The 15,825-nt window shown below is 40.5% G+C and overlaps 1 protein-coding gene across 3 annotated transcripts in view; it reads right to left on the bottom strand.

Moving 5' to 3' along the window:
- The window catches only part of LOC132591162 (teneurin-3-like), a 1,137,496-nt gene that overhangs the window by 765,822 nt on the left and 355,849 nt on the right, over positions 1-15,825 (bottom strand). The window lies entirely within an intron of this gene.

The following is a 15,825-nucleotide window of genomic DNA, read 5'->3' as shown; positions in this document are numbered from 1 at the left end:
AGAGCCTCACCGACAACACTTTTGAGAAAGGCCTCTGTCTGATACAGCAGGCCATGTGTTCTACCGGTACCAGGCTCACATGATACATACTTGTGCTGCCACTGCTGTGCTGAAACCATTTTTGGGGTAGGCATCAAGCAGGCATCAAGTGGAATGGTGCAGAGATAGCAGCAACGTGTTGGATGACAGTGCTGTGTGTTTCATGGGACCTGCCTTAAGTGCCCTGTGCTAGGCTGTTCTTCTTAGGTATGGTGGAGGGTGCACTGATGCAAGATCAAACTCCCAGTGTATTTAGCTTCTGCACATGCATATTTATAGACTATAAGTACAAGTCATCACAATGCATTATAAGAAAGCACACTTTTTGGGGGGGGGAATTCAAAATGACTACTAACGTGGCTGAACTCTGAAATATCATGTTTGATGCTGTTTTTTGGCAAATGCTTCTAAACCCAGGAAATCAAAGAGCAAATAAATGATTGGGCACTTCTTATCACACACAGTTCATAAAACATAAGAAGAAGAGTGATATTTTCTTTTGCCAAATGACACCTTTTGATCTGCAAATCACACATCAAACTGCAAAGCCTGAATAACTGAATTGTATAACAAAATTGTTTAAAGTCACTCTGTTTTCAAATGAATGTGTCCACTTATAATGTACTATGTTATTTAGTTTTAAGGAGGAACCCCATTTTTGTTATTTCCAGTCAAATAAGTGGTAGGTAATTTCTGCATGAATCCAGCCTGCCTTGGCATTGCTTTGCAACTTCAATCTCAGGAAAATGTTATTCAAAGTATATTTCTTAGAATAATTATTTCTACTAATACACTCCTCACATCTTTTTTTCCTGATTAAAGAAACCAAACCATCTCACCAGTACCTTGAATTTTACACATTGTAACATTCTAAGTTCTTTAGATTCATTTGTTCCACCACATTATTTTTATTCTAAAATTCAGTGAAGACAAGAGGATTCAGCCTTGCATAAATGCATTTATTCTCATGTTTTCCTTCCTTTATACATGTAATTAATTGATGTAGCCACTGTAGCATATTCATACTTGTTTTGTTCTTGTTCTTTTCTAGTTGGTATATAAACTGCTGCTCACTATTAAAAAAAAATCAGGTGGCTCTTCTAATCACAATAATAGTATTTTAAAATATTGAGAGAATGGAACATTTTGATCACAGGGAGTGCATGAAGTTCAAAAAGCATGTCATTCTCATCTTCAAGAGAAGTACTGTTAGGGTGCTATAAGTGGAAGGGGCAGGGGCGTAGCCAGGATCAAAACTAGGGGGGGGGCAAGCCATGGTCGTTCAGGGGCGGGGCCAAGGCACGGAAGGGGAGGGGCCACAAAGTGGGCGGGGCTAAAGGGCCAGCGGCCACCTTGTGCTTCTGGGGCTGGTAGCGTTGGCAGCTACCCTGCTTGGCTGGAGAGGACGGGAGGGTCGGGCAGGCGAGGGGGGGTGGCAGGGCGGGCGAGGGCGAGGCAAGGCATGGCTGCAGCCACGACGGCTCCGAGGCGTTGCTGCATATCAGCATATTTCAACCATGGTTCAAGCCCCAGCTTAGGAAAAAATTCCTGCATTGCAGGGGGTTGAACTAGATGACCCTTGTGGTCCCTTCCGACTACAATTCTATGATTCTATTGATATATTACCATAGCATATGCATCATTCTGCTTTCTTGAATTGTCCTACTCCTAGGCATAGCAGCCAACTCCTAGAGGCCTAGGTGCCTCCCCCCCAAAAAATTACTGGTAAATACCATATTTGAAAGAGTCATCCCCCCCATGTTGATGGGCTTTCTATGTGGGGCTTATCTGCCCCCCCGTATTTTATTAAGGATGGAAGAGGGAGGGAAGGAAGGAAGGAAGGAAAAAATAGAGAGAGGGATAACTCATATTTGTGGGTGTCTCTGGATGACGCTGTGATGCTGGAACTCTGCAGCAAGAGGATGGGAGGGTCGGGCAGGCGAGAGGGGGTGGCAGGGCGGGCGAGGGCGAGGCAAGACACGGCCGCAGCCACGACGGCTCCGAGGCGTTGCTGCATATCAGCATAATATTTCAACCATGGTTCAAGCCCCACCTTAGGAAAAAATTCCTGCATTGCAGGGGGTTGGACTAGATGACCCTTGTGGTCCCTTCCGACTACAATTCTACGATTCTATTGATATATTACCATACCATATGCATCGTTCTGCTTTCTTGAATTGTCCTACTCCTAGGCATAGCAGCCAACTCCTAGAGGCCTAGGTGCCTCCCCCCCCCCCAATTACTGGTAAATACCTTATTTGAAAGAGTCATCCCCCCATGTTGATGGGCTTTCTATGTGGGGCTTATCTGCCCCCCCCGTATTTTATTAAGGATGGAAGAGGGAGGGAAGGAAGGAAGAAATAGAGAGAGGGATAACTCATATTTGTGGGTGCCTCTGGGTGACGCTGTGATGCTGGAACTCTGCATGTACAGGAGCCTTGTAAGCAGCTTTCTCTCTGCTTGATTTACAGCAGGCACGTCCAACAGGTAGATTGTGATCTACCAGTAGATCACTGGATGTCTGTGGTAGATCACTGGTAGGTCACTGGCACCCCTAAAAAAAGCTCACCCAAAATTTTCCTCCTCCCTCAAAAAAGTTGAACTATGACCTGAAGCCCTAAACAAAAATGGGCCTCCCTCCCTCCTAAAAGAAGCTTCCCTTCCTTAAAAAAAAACTCAACAGCTTTGACCTGAACCCCCCAAAAGGGGGTAGATCACCCCCAGTTTTAAACTCTGAGTAGATCAGAGTCTCTTGGGAGGTGGCCACCCCTGATTTACAGTATACAGATGCAGGAGGAGGGGCAGACTGGAACACCAATGCTTTTTATAAACATCACTGTGTCTGTCAAAGCTACAGCCTCCCCCCTTTCTTATTCACTTCTTTTTAGCCTTGCAGAGCCACCTTAGTCAAATTGAATCCTCTGAGTCTGCACCCTCATTAAATCGCCAATAGAACTCTTAATGCTCCTGAATGCTCATTAACAACTCCCACTTAAGAACAATAGGGTGAAATGGTCAGCTATCGAATCTTGCCTGGGGATATATGCTCCATTGTCTTAACTGCTTAACTACTGGTAGCCACTTTGCTTTATTTATTTGATGTGTTTTTGTTACTGCTGTGTTCCCCCCCCCCCCAGCAAGCGGAGACTTAGCTGCTCTTGCTAAAGCAAAGCCCTTTCCACTTCAGTTTTTGGAGGGGAAAAGTGCTGGTTATGGTCTGTAAAATACATTATTTTTTTTGCTTCTGGGGGGGGGCAGCTGCCCCCTCCTGCCCCCCTGCCTACGCCCATGGGAAGGGGATGCTCCTGCTGGTGGGTGGGGAGGGAAGCCTTGATCCTGATGAAAATCATGGTGCAGAATATGGACTACTGGTGTATGAATCAAAAGTAATCTGAAGACAGAAGCCAAATTGAAGTCACCATTGTTTTCTAACAGTACAAGTGTAATATAAAACCAACCGGTTCTCCCATGTGTTGGAAAGCAACGTCCCACTATAGGGACATATCACCCATATGTTGTGGGAGTGTCAAACAATAGAAACATTCTGGAAAAAATGTTTGCACAGAAATATATTTGATGACAAGGCAGACAGTCCCCATGACCCTAGGACTTGCTGTGTACTTAATTTGCATAGTCAGGATATGTTGCAAATTGGAAATAAAGAACTAATGACACCTCTATTAACCTATATTAACATAACACATCTATTAATCTATTAACTCAGTGTGTGGTGGCCATGAAGAAGGCAAATACCATGCTAGGGATCATTGGGAAAGGAACTGACAATAAAATTGCCAATAGCACAATGACATTATACAAGTCTAATGGGCAACCACATTTGATGTACTGTGTACAGTTCTGGCCACCTCACCTCAAAAGGGATATTATAGAGTTGGGAAAGGTTCAGAAAAGGGGAAGCAGCAACTCCACTATGAAGAAAGATTGCAGCATTTGGGACTTTTCAGTTTAGAGAAAAGGCAAGTAACAGGCAACATGAAATAAGTTTATAAAATTATGCACGCCATGGAGAAAGTGAATAGAGAAAAGCTTTCCTCCCATTCTTATAACACTAGCACTTCCACAGATCCAATTAATCTTAGCATTGGAAGATCCAGAACAGATAAAAGAAAGTACTTCTTCCTGGAGGAGAGGGCTATTGAAGGCTACTAGCCTTGATGGCTATGCTCTACTTTCACAGTTGGAGGTGGCAATGTTTCTGAATACCAGTTGCTGGAAACCACAGGAGGGGAGAGTGCCCAAATCCTGCTTGCAGATTCCCCACAGGCACTTGGTTGGCTCCTGTGAGAACAGGGTGCTGGACAAGATGGGTCAATGGCTTGATGAACAACCATTTCACATGTTGGGCACATTTATGTTTACAACCAGAACATATTCACTGCATGCAATTGAGTCAGGTGTAAACTTTCTCCTCAGTAGCCACTAAAGGATTTCTGTGTAAAAGTCAGATTCTGCCTCATTATATAGAAGGTGAAATTTTGGAAATTTGATTATTCATCAACCTGCCGGTCATACATAGTGTTGGTACAGCCTGACTGACAATATCTCTCTTGCCGCTATTCTAGAGGGTTCAATGTGAACTGTTTAGTCATTTTCAGCAAATTTTAATGCATGTGTGTTCAGTGCTTTTATTAGCAGTATCTTCCTGAAAACCAGTCTTTTATTAAACACTGTGGAACACAATCAGTCCTACGTCTTCGATGAAGAATGGGAGGAGCAACACCTCCACCCCCCCCCAATATTAGCAATAACAGTTATTATCTTATTTTTCCACACAAGCCTTTCTGCTGCTAAACAAAAACAATGTCAAGAAGCACTTTGCCACACTGCATGAAAAGCCCAATAAGTATCAAACAACAATAACTTTTGACAAAATGCGAACAAACACAAAAGCAGGAATGAAACAAACCTTCATGGCTTTCATTATCAGAAGTGAAACATCACAAACTTGCAACTGTGCCTTGAATGCAGCAACAGGTTACATTGAATTGTTGCTATTTTTAAAGGCTACCTGAACTACGAGATACTGTGCAACTTGCACAATACCAAGCTAGGGATTTAAATGGGGCACAAAGTGTGGCGATGGTATGGCACACTGTGTAAACAGCAAACACTTAAAAATAAATTAAGAAGAGGGAATTGGAAGGATGTGTCACCTGTGTGCCTATGTACAGAATAAAAATAAGAAAATAGCACAAGGCTACCTGATTACCAGCAAATCAGGAACAAATAAAGCAAAATTAAGCCAACTCTCTGTGCTTTTAATAGGAACAATGCACAACAATTGCTAGGATCCAAACCAGCATGGGAAATAACTAGTCAGCAATTCCTACCCAACTTTTGTAGATAGATATCGAAAAATACAGCACATTTTTTCCCTCAGTGAGGCACAAATGCCTATGCAAACAAGAGTGAAGTTTTCATATGTCCCTAGTGAAAAGTAAATGCTATTGATCAATACTATGTGTCTCTGCTAAACATACAAGCTCCAATAACTGCATGTTTCTAAAGAAGCAAGGAAAATAAATAAATGGAAAATTAAACATAGATATCTATTTGGCTTCTATTCAGTGTCTTTCGGATGAGTGTTCCCAAAAACCGAAACCATGTTTGCAAGATGTTGAGAGAAATTGTGGGGCAGGAGTGGAATGCATATGCAAGCCCACAGTTCTAGCAAGGAGAAAAGAGGAGTATAGTGAGGCTGAAATGATTTTTAGAGGTTAAAATAGGTTAAGCTGGTCACTTTGGCAGGAAGGTGTGGGGATGGGAACATGCTACGGCAGCTTGGTGACCCTTTTAGGCTCCCTTAGGGGTGATTGGTGGTGCGTGAGGTCTGCATCTAAAGGATGTATGGCCTGGATGAGGATAAGGGCCACTTCTGAGGTTGACCTGCCTTACTAATGCAGAGTTGCAGGTCCCTGAGGGGTAGTGATGAGGGAAGGTCTCCCTACTCACCTTCAGGGTATAGATGGGTTCAGGGGTAGGCAGATACGGTTCCCTGGGCCCAGCAGGGATTTGGTTGTCCTTATAGCTGCAAAAAAAACAAGCAGCTCTCACACCTATAGTTTTCCTCTGCTGGTTTGGTTTTATATAAATATTGCCTTATTCAACCCAGCTATACATCTCTGTGTGTTTATTTGGATGCAATGCTATTTTGCTATCAGATATGCACATACGTTGTCAAAAAGGAAGTCTTGTTCTGTAGACGATTCCATTTCTACAGTATTTTCAGGATATGAAAACTATCAACATATACTTATTGGGAGATCAATTGAGTGGCATATTTTGTCATAAGGAGATTCTTGTACAGTTCAAATGGCCAAGAGAATTCGCCCTTGGAATTGTTATCTGATCATTCAGTTCAAGGTGACGAACATTAAACCACTGAGGAGTCTAATGGCATTCACAAGTTTGACCAACAGCCTACACTTACATGTCCTCTGCCTGCTACTGGAGAATCAATTCTAGAATCAAGTTCAGCAGGGGAGGCTCTTGGTAGTGCACTTAAGGCCAGAGCTGATCTTGTAGCGTAATATTGAGGCTTTTGCCCATTCTTTGTGATTTAGTTTGTACAGGGGGGTGGGGGTGGAAATGGTTAATGTAGATTGACCAATTAGAAAGCTCAGAGGTTTTGAGGCTCAGCCCAGGGGTTTTACCATTGGGAGATAGAGGAGTCAGAGTCAGACAGAGCCAGTAAAAGACGAACATAGCAGTTGTGAAAGCTAGAGTGTGAGACAGGGATAGAACTGAGAGAGAAGAGTGTGACTGTGTGAGATAGTGCCACATCTAGTTAAGGGTGCGCATTTGAGAAACCGTTCTGAATATATTTGAAACTTGTTTGTTCTTCAATAAACTTTAATCTTTGTTGTTGACTTTACAACCTGACTGAGATTCAGTAATTCACCAGAAAAAACCTGGTTGGTGGCAGCAGAAGAATAAAGCAGTGGTGTACAGGTCAATAGTCCTTGAAAAAACTGGGGGCTCTGAGCTTCCTGTTTCCTCGCGCTCACGTCGGACGCGCTCTGCGGGAGCTCTGAGAAAGCTCCGTGTTCAAAGCAGCTGCCTAAGGGGTCTAGGGGCAACGCGAGGCTAAGCGACCCCCTAAAAAGCCCTGGGGTGAACCAGGGCAAACAATAGCCTGCAGCGCGACCAGAGGAGAAACCCCTGAAGCCTACATCTCCGACGAGGTGAGACGACGGGGGGGACTCGTGGCGCTAGGCTAAGAACGACCCAAGGCAAGCAAGCCCCAAAGTCCGAGGGAGCAAAGCGGGGGGATATCCAACGCAACAACCCCAAAGGACAAAGACAAGCCAATAGAAAGAAATAAGGAGAGGGGGAGCGGAAAAGAAAAATACAGACGCTGAATGCAGCTCTGCATAATAAGCCCACACACCCCACCCTAAGGAAAAGGCGCCGGTGGAGTACATATCGGGGACTAGAAGGGAGAAAACAAAGGAAGTCCTTCTAATTATACAAAAGCTACCACTGCGGGGATTCTCCCACAAACGTTAACAAGAAAAGGGGAGAATAGAAAAGAGACATTGCGACAGATTTTAAATAAGGAACACTGAGCAACTGAGAAACTGAGTAGTTAATAAAGCCAATCTAAAGAAGGGAAAGAGAGGAGGCGGAGGGAACTTAAAGAAAAAAACAAAAGAGGAGAGACACTGAATCTTAAACTCCAACCTCCAAATCTTGAATTAAATGGACAATACCTTTATGTGTAATTAATGAGTAAGAACAGAAAAATGGAGTAGCGTGCTTCTGAGCTGGGCTGGGCTGATTAGCAACCAGGAAGGAAGACGACGGAGTGCATAGCACTGCAAAGCGGGAGGAGAGAGAGGAGGAGAAAGAGAGACTGATGTGAGTGAGTGATAGCGACGCCAAGAGGTCAAAGAATAGACTCACAAGAAAGGTAAACTCCAGCCCAGAGCAGACAACAACGGACAGAAAAAAAGGAAAAGAAAAAGAAAGGAAAGGTGGAAAGAAGACACTGCAGGAAAGGAATATAAGAACCGAAGCAAACTGACTTTTATTCTCCCTTTTATTGAAGAAGGGGAAAGGGGGCTGTGTTTTTCCATCTGGAGCTTCGAACAAAAGTACCTTCCATTATGATGGAATATTATTGACAGCTCTGCTGATATTGCTGCTCCCACTATACTGATATTATTATTTTTACTTCTCTGTTGATATTACTCTACCGATACTGTTGTTATAGTTGTTATAGCTTCCTCTCTGGGAGGGAGGGAGGTTCAAATTGGTTTAAATTGGTCTAAATTGGGGAAAGCAGCAATACATAACAAATAATTTGAAAAGTGGGAAAGTGGTCTTTCCTCCTTCTTGCTTCCCCCCCCCCTCCTTCCTTCTTCCTCCTCTCCCCCCTTTTTTCTTTTTTTTCTTTTTCCTTCTCTCTCTTTCTTTTTTCCTTCCCTCTTCATAAGGAAAGAAAGGGAGAAAGAAGAGGGCCTAGAGATAATTGCTAAAAGTGGGAGAAGAGGTGAATTAATACAAAAGGGGAGACTGGGAGATATCTACTTTGGTAGACAGAAATACGGAATAAGTTATCCACCATGACCCAGAATAAAAAATACAACTCAGGTTCCCTAAATAATCAGACAAGGAGAAATTCGGGACAGGACCACGAAATGGATCTGAGAGAGCTCATCTTGAGCCTAAGGGGGGACATAGGGGAAATGAGGAGGGAATTTACAGAAATGAAAAGTGACCTGAATGAGAAAGTGAAGAGTCTGGAGGAAAAATTTGATAAAATGGGTACGAAAACAGAGGACAATGCAAATTCAATAAAAGAATTAGAGTCCCAAATGAAAGAAGTAATAGAGGAAAATAAAGAAATGAAAAAAGAGGTAGAGGAACTCAAAACAAAAATTTCACAGTTAGAGGAAGCATCAAAGAAATCAACCAGAGAGTACAGAGAGCATAAAAAAGAAAGTGAAAAGATCAGGAAGGAAAATGAGGAGTTCAAGATAAAACAAGAAGCGACATGGGATGCACTGTCGATCTTACAGATGCAAGCCAAGGAAAGGATTCTCAGATTAAGGGGAGTGCCAGAAAAACAGGAAGAAGATATACAAAAATTAATAATAGTGCCACTGGCGAAATGGATAGGAATAAGTGAGGAAAAAATGATGGAAAACACAGAAAGTATATTTAGAGTAAATTCTAAAAAGGCAAAAGCCAACAGATGGCCTGGGGACTGCCTAATCACATTAACATCAAACAAAATCAGAAATATGATGCTTCGAAATAGAAGGAAAAATCCATTGAAAATAGAAGGAGAGGAAATCATAATACTAAAGGAGATCCCGCCACGCATACTTAAAAAGAGGGAAAAATACCACTTCCTGGTAAACGCCCTGAATTCGAAAGGAATATACTATAAATGGGAAATCCCGGAAGGGATTACCTTTACCTTCAAAGGAATAAGGAAAAGAATAGAAAGGTTAGAGGATGCAGAAAAATTCCTAAGAACATATAGAAACGATTTTGGGGGTGACAGACAGATAGCAGAAAGAGAGCCCGGCCCAGAAAATGCAAAACAAAGACACACAGATCAGGAAGAAGACGAGGAAAGTGAATAAAGACAGAGCGAAGAAAAGCAAGACCCAGATTAAAAGAACTAGAAGCCAGGAAAACTATCCAGTTGTTTATGTTTTAAAAATTTGATTTAATAAAGATGTTTTTAAAAATATTGACGTGGAACGTGAATGGCTTAAATGATAAAAAGAAAAGGAATAAAATAGAACACATATTATGTAAACAAAAAAATGACATTGTGTGCCTGCAAGAAACGCACGTAAAGAAGGAACATAAAAGGGTACTGATCAACGCGAAATTAGGAAATGAGTTCATTGCAGCAGACCAAACAAAAAAAGGGGAGTAGTAATGTATATTAGACCAACTCTAGAACCAAAATTAATATACTCTGATATAAATGGAAGAATGTTAATAGTCAAAATAACACAACAGGGGGAAGATTTTATAATAATGGGGCTCTATGCACCAAATGAGAAGAAAACGGCTTTTTATAAAAAAGTAGAAACAAAATTAATGGAATATATGGGGGACAAGTTGATTGTTCTGGGAGACTTTAACGGGGTGATTAATCCACAATTAGACAGGTCAGAGAAAACCAAAAATCAAGGGAAGGTCCCAATAGTTTTCACAAATCTAACGGAAACTCTGGACTTAATAGACTCCTGGAGGTATAAACATGGGGAGGAAAGAGACTACACCTTCTATTCAGAGGTCAGGAAAACAGCCAGCAGAATTGACATGGTATGGATATCTAAGGAATTAATAACAAGAGTAGATGAAGTGTCAATACTCCCCAAAGTAATCTCAGATCACAATCCAGTTGTGTTAAAAATAAAACCAAAATGGGTCTCAAGATTAAGGAGATGGAAACTAGATGAGTCACTATTAAAGAATGAAAAGATTGTGGAGGGAACAAGAAAAGAATTAGAAAACTACTTTGAGATAAATAAAAAGGGAAATGATAATATAAGTATGATCTGGGACGCAGGAAAAGCGGTCATGAGGGGCTTTTTTATAAAGCAAAGTATAGAAGAAAAGCGGAAAAAAGAAAAAGAAAAAGAAAATTTACTTGAAGAAATAAAGAAAAAAGAAAGAGAGCTGCTAAAAAGATCAAACCCCGAAAATATAAGAAAAGAAATAAAACTCCTGCAAACAGAATATGAAAGAAAATTAGAACAGGAAATAGAGAAAAAGGTGAGATGGAATAAACAAAATAATTTTGAATTTGCAAATAAGCCCGGAAAATATTTAGCGTGGCAGCTGAAAAAGAGAGAAATTGGTAAACAAATAAACAGAATAAAAGTGGGAGAAAAACTTATAGATGACCCTATATTAATAATAAAAAAATTTGTGAAATACTATGAGAATCTTTATAAAAAAGATACAGAGAAGGAAGAACAAATAGAAGAGTATCTACAACAACATAAAATACCTGACATAGGAGAGGAGGAACTACAAAAGCTAAAGGCCCCAATATCGGAAACAGAAATAATAAGAGCAATACAAAAACTGAAGACGGGTAAGTCACCAGGCCCCGATGGCCTCCCATCGGAATACTATAAGAGCTTGGCAGAAACACTAACAACACCACTTAAAGATATTATGAATAAAGCCCTAGAGAGTGGAGTGATACCCGATTCTTGGACCGAGGCATACATAACCCTTATCCCCAAACAGGGAGGAGATTTAGAATTAATGTCTAGCTTTAGACCAATTTCGCTTCTTAATAGCGACTACAAAATATTTGCAAATATTCTTGCAAATAGACTCAAAGAGGCAATACAGGAGATCATACATCCAGACCAGGCAGGTTTCCTTCCAGGGAGAAGTATAGCAGACAACACAAGAAATATTATAGATATAATTGAACTCCTGGAAGTAAACAATGAAAGAAAGGCGGCACTGCTACTTCTGGACGCAGAAAAGGCATTTGACAATGTCTCTTGGCGATATATAAAGAAGCAATTGGAAATAATGAACATCGGGGAGAGGTACAGAAAAGGAATAGGAGCTATATACAACAGACAGTCGGCAAGATTATTAATAAACGGTAATGTATCAGATAAAATCGAAATCGCTAAAGGAACAAGGCAGGGCTGCCCAGTGTCGCCCCTGCTTTTCATACTAGCATTAGAACCCCTATTACAAGAAATTAGGAATAAAGACAATATAAAAGGAATAAGAGTTGGTGAGAGGGTATATAAAACAAGGGCGTTTGCCGATGACATAATAGTAACAACGCAGGACCCCATAGAGAGTATCCCAGTGGTTATAGACACAATCACGGAATTTGGAAAAATAATGGGAATGAAAATAAATTACCAAAAAACCAAAATGATAACCAAAAATATGACAAAGGAGGAGAAAAAAGAATTACAGGATGAAACAGGATTGGAGATAACAAACAAAGGAAAATATTTGGGAATTTGGATATCAAACAACAACCTAAATTTATATGAAGACAATTACGATAGGGCATGGAAAGAGATAAAAAAAAACATGGAAGTATGGAATAAATTGCATTTATCTTTATGGGGAAGAGTGTCGGCTATAAAGATGAACGTCCTACCCAAAATGATGTTCTTATTTCAAGCTATTCCAATTCTAGGAGGATCTAAGTGTTTTAAGGAATGGAAAAAGGAGATAGCTAAATTTGTGTGGAGTGGGAAGAAACCCAGAATTAAGCACCAACTCTTAATAGATAAAAGAACAAGGGGTGGATTTGCATTACCTGATTTGGAAATGTACCATGCAGCTGCCGGACTCGTCTGGCTGGGGGAGTGGATTAAATTAAAAAGAATGGATATATTGGATCTAGAAGGCCACGACGCAAGATTCGGGTGGCACTCCTATTTAATATATGGAAAGGTCAAGGCGCACAGGGGTTTTTTAAATCATATAGTAAGGAAATCCCTGTATAAAATCTGGGTACAGTATAAAAACATATTAGAACCGAAAATTCCGCTTTGGACATCACCAATTGAAGCCAGTGCGGTGAAAAGAAAGAACATGAGAAGTAATTGGCCTACGTATAGAGAAGTATTAGAAATTAAAGAAGGAAAACCAATATTGAAAAAATACGAGGAGATCAAAAATAATCTAACAGAGTGGCTGCAATATTTTCAATTAAACCAAAAATTCGGAACAGATATAAAACAAGGATTGGCAATGGAAACATCTAAATTTGAAATGAACCTAATTAGAACGAAAAAGAAAAAAGTATCCTTACTATATGATTACCTCCTGGAATGGGAAACAAAAGAGGAACAGACCAAGGCAGTAATGATCAGGTGGGCCCAGGACTTCGGATATAACATTCAGATGGAGCAGTGGGAAAAGTTGTGGGCAGAAGACATGAGATTTACTGCATGTTACAGCCTGCGGGAAAACAACATGAAAATGTTTTACCGTTGGCACCTCACTCCCCACAAACTGGCCAAAATGTATGAAGGGGCAAATCCACATTGTTGGAGATGCAAGAATGAAATTGGGTCGTACTATCACATGTGGTGGACTTGCCAAGACATTAGAAAATATTGGAATACCATCTATGAAGAGATTAAAAAACTACTAAAACAATCAATTAAGAAAAGACCAGAAATGTTTCTACTGAGCATACTCCCACCAGATATTAAGAAAGAAGCTAGAACTCTACTACTATATACAATCACAGCAGCCAGAGTCTTAGTGGCTAGGAAATGGAAGAGCGAGAACTTGCCCACAGTAACAGAATGGCAAGTACTTGTGCTTGAATATTTGCAGCTGGCAAAATTAACCAACTCAATAAGAGAAGTACCACCACAAAAGATATCAAAAGAATGGAGCGCTTATAAAAGGTACCTAAACCTATACTATCCAAACAATTGTTTATTAGCAGAAATAGAGTAACGTTTGAAAAAAAAAGAAGAAAGGGAAAAAAGAAAGAAAGAAAAGAAATGGGAAAACTAGAACACCAACCCGCAGTACTGGAAAAAATATGATATTGTGTAATTAGGAGGTCTGGAAGTAGTTATGAGACATTAGGAAAAGAAATATCAGCTACAAGCTGTTCACGTTGCGAATGTAGCTTTTTGCGTTAGATTATGCATTATCTATGTAATCTTTTTTTTTGTAATTTTTGTAATTTTTGTTTTCTGTAGTAAATTTACGTAATGCAAATCGAAGATATACCTGTATAAACCTATCTTTTAACCAATAAAGTTTATTTTAAAAAAAACAACAACTGGGGGCTCTGTATGAACGCCACAAACATAATTATAAATAATCCTGCAGTGCTACAGTTCCCACAGGTCTCTGTAATAGATAAAAGAGGTGAAGGGAGCCAGGAGGTCACAGGCTTCCTAAACCTCGACCCTCCAGATGTTTTTGGCCTACAACTCCCATGATCCCTAGCTAGCAGGACCAGAGGTCCGGGATGATGGGAATTGTAGTCTCAAACCATCTGGAGGGCCGAGGCTGAGGAAGCCTGGATTAACTGTTACTAACAAATAAATTAAAACTAGTCACTTTCTAAAGAGAATTGTTAAGCAAACCCAAGAGACAAAAAAATTCCCACATGGACAACAATGCTACAAACCCACTGAGGACTTTAACTTGGAGACTCTAATAATGCAGGGCAACATTTGCATGGCACTAGTAGAAATGACAGGAGGTAAAAGCAGTATTTTGACAACTATGAGAAAGATAAAGGTGCGCCTTTCCGTACATCACTTTCTTTGTCACCACTGCTGGCACAGGTTATATTATAGGCTCCATGGATATATTATAATTTATTTATCAAGGTTGTTCAAATGTGCATGGGGATGCAGATTTGTCCCCGCCCCCTCAACAAAAATGCAACATTTTTGTTGCAAGCATATTGGTGGCATGTGTCAGATTTCCCCCCCCCCTTTATCACAAACACGTGCCATGGCATTCTTTAAACTTTTTATTTGTTTTATTTTATTTAGAAAGTGACTGCTCCTAGTCTTTCCCTGACATAGTCATTACCAAATGCACCTTTATGTTCTGTTATGTTCTGTTTATAGAATCCAGTGAATGAAAAATTATGTTCAAGCTTTGTAGTTTCATACCAGAAATGTTAGAAATACTGATACTGAGCAGACACACTCAATAAACCATTTTCTGTTTTTAAGAGGTCTATAAAAGGGATGTAGTTTTCATCAAATAATTGGTTTTACAACAACAAAGAGCATCTAGTTTGCTAAGTAGGAAAATGACGCTTATTTCACTGTGCAAGAAAGTCATTGGGTCCTAATCAGACACCAAAAAATACACTAAATCAAACAGCACTAAATGTCTTGCCATCCCAGATTCCTGATTCCAAACAAAGATGAAAAGAGGATGGGGGAAGCAATAGTTGGACAAATGCACACTTCAGCGGCATAACCTTAAACACAGAAGTACAAAGGTGAAAGAAAGGACAGCTCTGAAAAGGAATCAAGATTTCCTTCAAGAAATATGCTAGGAATCTAGAGGTGAAAAGCACAAAGAACTCAATTATCTTCAGCAGCTGACTGGTCTGCTTTTTCTTCCTTGACATCCAGAATTAATGACCTTAATTTTGAGCTTCAAGATGTGAGGAAAGGGGAACCTGACAGAAATGTCCGGACCATTAAGTGCCTTCAAAATGAACTTATGCAGTCCTAGAAACACTCTTTTCATTACTTTTCTAGCACTGGGAAGAAAACAATTGAGAGAATAAGTTGTGATTAGGGGTGAATTCTTTCGAAAACCATGAAGGATTTTCCAAATTTACCCATGCCAAAGCAATGTGGTGCCTTCATATCTCTCTCTCTCTCTCTCTCTCTCTCTCTCTCTCTCTCTCACACACACACACACACACACACACAATTATGTGGAAGCACTCATTCATAATGTGCAAGTTCTAATCTTTAAGCCATAGGGATGCTGGTTTATACTGAGTCAGACCAGTGGCGTGCATCTAACTCAATTATTGTCTACACAGACTGGTGATGACTTACCAGGGTTTCAGACAGGTGCCTCTTCCAGTCTTGCCTGGGTATGAACCTGGGAGTAGATGCAATTCCATTTTGCTATGGGTTTCCTGCCATAACCAGAGTTCTAGAAAAACCTCTGTATGTAGGGTCTTGTGTTGAAAGCGGAGTATATTAGTATATTCAAGATGGCATCGGAGAAAAAGCAACCACTGTTTTTAGGGGGTTGCTGGGAGCAGAATATTAAGAACCTCAT

The sequence above is a fragment of the Zootoca vivipara genome, chromosome 9, assembly GCF_963506605.1.
Source record: "Zootoca vivipara chromosome 9, rZooViv1.1, whole genome shotgun sequence".
NCBI classification, from domain to species: Eukaryota; Metazoa; Chordata; class Lepidosauria; order Squamata; family Lacertidae; genus Zootoca; species Zootoca vivipara.
Note: the sequence above shows the minus strand (reverse complement) of the source record. Positions and strands in the feature narration are given on the sequence as shown.